This window comes from Salvelinus namaycush, chromosome 16 (genome assembly GCF_016432855.1).
Source record: "Salvelinus namaycush isolate Seneca chromosome 16, SaNama_1.0, whole genome shotgun sequence".
Lineage (NCBI taxonomy): Eukaryota > Metazoa > Chordata > Actinopteri > Salmoniformes > Salmonidae > Salvelinus > Salvelinus namaycush.
In genome coordinates, this window is record NC_052322.1 from 20426665 (window position 1) to 20433197 (window position 6533).

Here is a 6533-nt window from a genome sequence, read left to right on the forward strand (position 1 = left end):
AGCAATTGGATAACAGGTGTGTGATGGGATGAATTTAAATAGGGAACACAGCCTAGGAATGTGATGTAAATGACTGTGTGGAGGAGAGAGGGGGGTGCAGAGAGGGGGTGGGGGTGCAGAGAGGGGGTGGGGAAAGGGGGTGGGGAGAGGGGGTGGGGTGGGGAGAGGGGGTGGGGGGGGGGGGGAGATGGGGTGAGGAGAGGGGGTGGGGAGAGGGGGTGGGGTGGGGTGGGGTGGGGAGAGGGGGTGGGGGTGGGGAGAGGGGGTGGGGGTGGGGAGAGGGGGTGTGGTGGGGAGAGGGGGTGTGGTGGGGAGAGGGGGTGGGGGTGGGGAGAGGGCTTTAGGCAGTATAGCTTCAAAATGCTAACAATACAAAAAATGCAAAAGCAGTTTGTGGATAACACAAAGGTAAAAATGCTGACAGATATAGATATACACCTGTTTGGTTTGCACAATACTTGTTTATTACCTCAATTGGTATATCTACCTTGACCTCCCTTCAACCTCTCTCCCTCTCTGAATATCAAGCTACATTTTAGTACTGTTCATTGTCTAATTTCAATTTTAAAAACAGCTCTGTTGACACATTTGCAACAGTCACACTGCCAATTAATTTAGAGCCAAGCAGAGCTATGAGACTAACCAGGGCACAGAGAAGATTAAAGTAGTGAATAACAGCAAACTGTGCACTGTAGGAAATAACACGTTTTTAAATGAGAATGATAGCCTACAAACACACACGCGGTCACACACACACACACAAGCAAGCAAACACCGCAGTACTATTATCTTATAAAAATGCATAAAAGTACAGATTTGTCCATAACACCGCAAGACTGCCACAAGGCATTGTCCCATACAGACCACACATGCAGTAAATACACCCATTGACTGGCTATGTGTTTGGTACATGGAGCAATAGGCCCTCTGTCTGTCTGAGCCAGTTTGAAACAGGATTTCACGCTGTCTGACTGACCCAACAGGCTTACAGACGGTTCAGTTCAGCTCCCGACATTTTACACACACACACACACACACACACACACACACACGCACGCACGCACGCACGCACGCACGCACGCACGCACGCACGCACGCACGCACGCACGCGCACGCACGCACACACGCACTCACGCACAAACACACACACACACACTCATGCGCACATACACACTTACACACAGACCTCAGACACGGTTATCCTCATGCTTCACCCTCTCCAAAATGTTAGGCTGCTGAAGATCTTTATCTCGTCAGAAAAGGTCAAAATTGGCTAAAATATCAACTGCCTATTCTGCAAGACGGAACAAAATCAGAGGGCATCTATTTTAGCATAGTGTATCCTTGGACTTTGATGGTCCCTCGTCTAGCCTAAATGTCATTTCACCATCCATCCGTCCACCTCCTTCCCCTCTGTTCTGCAGCTTTGTCTGTGGTTAATCTCTGACTCTATTCTGACTGTATGTATTCACAAATACAGTTCTTGCTCTTCTGATCTGGCGATGGTCTACACTCTATTGGTGTAGTTTCCACATCCATTTTGTCAACATTACCTCTGTGTTCTGTATGTCTGTCAGTATTCTGTCAACCAGTATGTTATGTTACATGTTCCACTTTACCAGTCCTCTCTGTGTCTATCTGCATTCTATAGATCTGCAATTCCACTGTGGTGTATTGACATTGCTGTGTATTGTGCCATACACTCTGAAAATGTGCACCGAAATGGAACCAACTACAATGGAACCATTTATGAATTTGCAGTACTGGTGTATATATTAAAGAGTTTGGTTCCAAAACGCCATATCCACCAATTTTTCACATCTGTGTTTTTTCATCAGAAATGTGTTTTCATATTTGTATTAACATTGGTTTTGTTGCAACACACTATATATCCATTGTTCCAAGGAAGCGAAGGTAACCTGCCTAAATGATTACCGCCTCGTAGCATTCACGTCGATAGCCATGAAGTGCTTTGAAGGGCTGGTCATGGCTCACATCAACAGCATCATCCCGGATACCCTAGACCCACTCCAATTCGCATACCGCCCCAACAGATCCACAGATGACGCAATCTCAATCACACTCCACACTGCCCTTTCCCACCTGGACAAAAGGAACACCTATGTGAGAATGCTGTTCATTGACTACAGCTCAGCGTTCAACACCATAGTGCCCACGAAGCTCATCCCTAAGCTAAGGACTCTGGGACTAAACACTTCCCTCTGCAACTGGATCTTGGACTTCCTGACGGGCCACCCACAGGTGGTAAGAGTAGGCAACAACACATCTGCCACGTTGATCCTTAACACTGGGGCCCCTCAGTGGTGGGTACTTAGTCCCCTCCTGTACTCCCTGTTCACCCACGACTGCGTGGCCAAACACGACTCCAACACCATCATTAAGTTTGCTGACGACACAACAGCGGTAGGCCTGATCACCGACAACGATGAGATGGCCTATAGGGAGGAGGTCAGAGAACTGGCAGTGTGGTGCCAGGACAACAACCTCTCCCTCAATGTGAGCAAGACAAAGTAGCTGATTGTGGACTTCAGGAAAAGGTGAGCCGAACAGGCCCCCATTAACGTCAACGGGGCTGTAGTGGAGCGGGTCGAGAGTTTCAAGTTCCTTGGTGTCCACATCACCAACGAACTATCATGGTCCAAACATACCAAGACAGTCTTGAAGAGGGCATGACAAAAGCTTTTCCCCCTCATGAGACTGAAAAGATTTGGCATGGGCCCCCAGATCCTCAAAAGGTTCTACAGCTGCACCATCGAGAACATCCTGACCGGATGCAAGACCGCCTGGTATGGCAACTGCTCGGCATCTGACCGTAAGGCGCTACAGAGGTTAGTGCGTACAGCCCAGTACATCACTGGGGCCAAGCTTCCTGCCATCCGGGACCTATATACCAGGCGGTGTCAGAGGAAAGCCAATAGAATTGTCAGAGACTCCAGTCACCCAAGTCATAGACTGTTTTCTCTGCTACCGCACGGCAAGCGGTACCGGAGCGACAAGTCTAGGACCAAAAGGCTCCTCAACAGTTTCTACCCCCAAGACATAAGACTAATGAACAATTCATAAAAATCACCACCAGACAATATACACAATTTACACAATTTATCAGACAATTGTACACTGCCGCGACTCGCTGTTTGTTTGTTACCTATACATAGTCACTTCGCCCCCACCTACATCTACAGATTACCTCAACTAGGCTGTACCCCTGCACACTGACTCGGTACCGGTGCCCCCTGTATATAGCCTTGTTATTGTTATTCTTATTGTGCTACTTTTTATTATTACTTTTTATTTTAGCCGACCTGGTAAATATTTTCTTCTTCTTGAACTGCACTGTTGGTTAAGGGCTTATAAGTAAGCATTTCACGGTAAGGTCTACAATTTACCGGCGCATGTGGCAAATAAAGTTTGATTTGATTTGTTTAGCTGGAATGGAATGTTCTTATGCTGTGTATTTTTGACTGTGACGTGGTTATCTCACCTAGCTCTCTTAAGATGAATGCACTAACTGTAAGTTGCTCTGGATAAGATAATCTGCTAAATGACACATGTAAATAGTTTACATACAAATGTCATATTACTGTATTGATCCATTTTTTTTTTTTTACTGATGTCACAAATGTCTCATTGGTACAGTTCTTTATTAAAAATGTAGTTATTTGTTACATTTGACTGTGTGACAAAATGTGATTGTTTGTCTCTCAAAAATTAAACCATCAAGTGATAGATTTTAAACAAATACATGTCTGTCATTTACCAACGTTTCTGAAAATGGATATATAGTGTTTTGGAATGAAACTCTTCATATACAGACCAAGTATAGTGTGTACATATAGACCAAAAGTCTCAATGTTGAATAGGTAAGATATAACGCATGCTAATATTGGGAAATGCAAATAGCTGAAGGTTCTTCCAACACTTTTCAAATTTACACTGACAATATGAGGTGTGTACTGACTAAAAACCAGAATGACAATTGTTATCATGCCCATTACTGTAATGCATTAGTGGAAGAAGCAAGGACTCATAAGCGCTTGACTTGGAAAATGCTAATTGAAATCATTATGTATGCATGAGTGGTAAATGAAAAGCTGAGAGAGAACAGTATTTGACAGAGATTCAAACAGAGAGGGTTTCTGTGTTATGTAGGTGAGGGATAAAAGGTCTGAGGAGCATGACTGAAGGGATGTAGTATGGGCGGAGAGAGGAATATGTTAAGGAGAGATTCCAACCTTTCTAGTAAAGCTTGCTTTTGCATTTGTGAGAGGAGCAAAGGAGAGGGTTGGGAGGTAGAGCGATGGAATACCAGCAGAATTTGAACAATGTTCTCATTACTTATTTACTGCTTGGAAGGAAGTGCTGCCAGTAAATAATACACTTTACTGGGAACCATGAGGGGGGTGTGTGTGTGTGTGTGTGTGTGTGTGTGTGTGTGTGTGTGTGTGTGTGTGTGTGTGTGTGTGTGTGTGTGTGTGTGTGTGTGTGTGTGTGTGTGTGTGTGTGTGTGTGTGTGTGTGTGTGTGTGTGTGTGTGTGTGTAATAATAAAAACAGATTATAGGGACTAAAGGGAATACAAAAAGATAAGTAGAGGTCAGATGTTATTCGGTCTCCAAGGAAGTGATTGTGTCTATGTGCAATTAGTGTCTATGTGTGCCTGTGTGTGTTTGTGTGTGAAGTGACCAGTCACCTGAGATCCAAGTCATAGGGCCTGGTTGAGGGGTGTAAGAGTAGTGGGGGTGCCTGAGCTTCTGCTCCCTTGAAGATGACTTAGTTACATTCTGAGGGAGTTGCTCAAAGAGAGAGACTTCACAGAGGAAAGAAGGAGATGAGGGGCAGAGAGCTCTGTGACAGCCAGGGACAGATAGAGAGATAGATGGAGAGAGCGAGTCAGAGAGACACAGATAGACACAGACACACAGACACAGAGAGACAGCGAGACAGAGAGACAGAGAGACAGAGAGACAGAGAGAGAGACAGACATATAGACATACATATATATCCATATATATATACATACAGACAGACATATATCCCCCAGATTACACAGAACCCCAAAGAATTTGAAAACAAATCCAATTTTGATGAACTCCCATATCTATTGGGTGAAATACCACAGTGTGCAATCACAGCAGCAAGATTTGTGACCTGTTGCCACAAGAAGGACAAACACCATTGTAAATACAGCCTATACTTATGTTTATTTATTTTCCCTTTTGTAGTTTAACTATTTGCACATCATAACACCACTGTATATAGACAGAATATCACATTTGAAATGTCTTTATTCTTTTGGAACTTTTGTGAGTGTAATATTTACTGTTCATTTTTTATTGTTTATTTCAGTTTTGTTTATTATCTATTTCACTTGCTTTGGCAATGTAAACATATGTTTCCCATGCCAATAAAGCCCTTGAATTGAATTGGGAGAGAAAGAAAGAAAGAAAGTAAGAGAGAGAGAGAGAGAGAGAGAGGAAGAGGAGAATGAAAGTGAGAGACTCATGAGGAATGATGAAGTGCAAAGGAGAGGAAAGCTACCTACATTTTACATGTTACTCATTTAGCAGACACTTACATTAGTGCATTCATTTTAAGATAGCTAGGTGAGATAACAACATATCACAATCGTATCAAGTACATTTTCAGCAAAGTCAGCGCTAGTAGCTCTACAACAAGGTACAATCTGTCCTCTTTTCCCCTCCCATCTCTCCCTCTATAACCACACTATGACTGAAAGAAGATCACTATCTCTCTCTGGTGAGGAATCAGGGGAGTAACTGTTCTTAGACCTCTCCTAGGCCCTCTTAAAAATGTATGACATCATCAAAACTGTAATATTGAACTGAATCCGATTGAATTATCGTAATATTTTTGCACTGCTCTCATCCTGAAACTTTTCGGAGAATGTGTCCCTTGCCTGGCATGAATATAACACGTTGTCCTCCTTTTCCCCTCTTCCCATATTTACTGACTGACTGGGGCTTAGGCCTCATCTTCTCTCTTGAACGGTTAGGCTAAAAATGACCTCTTAGATGGGGGCCCAGAGTGGGTGGGTTTAGTTCACCTTGAATAGAGGAAGCTTTGCTCAGAAGATGGGAGGATTCACAGTAATTAATTGGCTAGAAAACGAGGGGACTAACTCTACTGGAATCAGGATCTATTATTGATTCAAAGTTAAAGAGAGAAGATGTTAAAGGAATTTCATTCCTATATGTTCATCAACCAATTCTATTAAAACACTCTGCCCATTCATAAGAATTTGTAAGATACTTATTTGCATAAAATGGACAGAAACCAGTCTCAAAATCAATCAATCGCATTTATTCTCGAGAGTACTGATCATAGTACAATTTACATCAGTGTTACGGATACAAGTATTCTGTGTGTATTTCTTTTCTCTCCTTCTCCCCTACTCACAGGTGACAATCATCATTCCCCAATCAGTCATCAATCAGTCGCTAATCAGAAGACACCTGCTCCTTTTCTCTTACCCAATCACAGTCCCTTTCCCTTG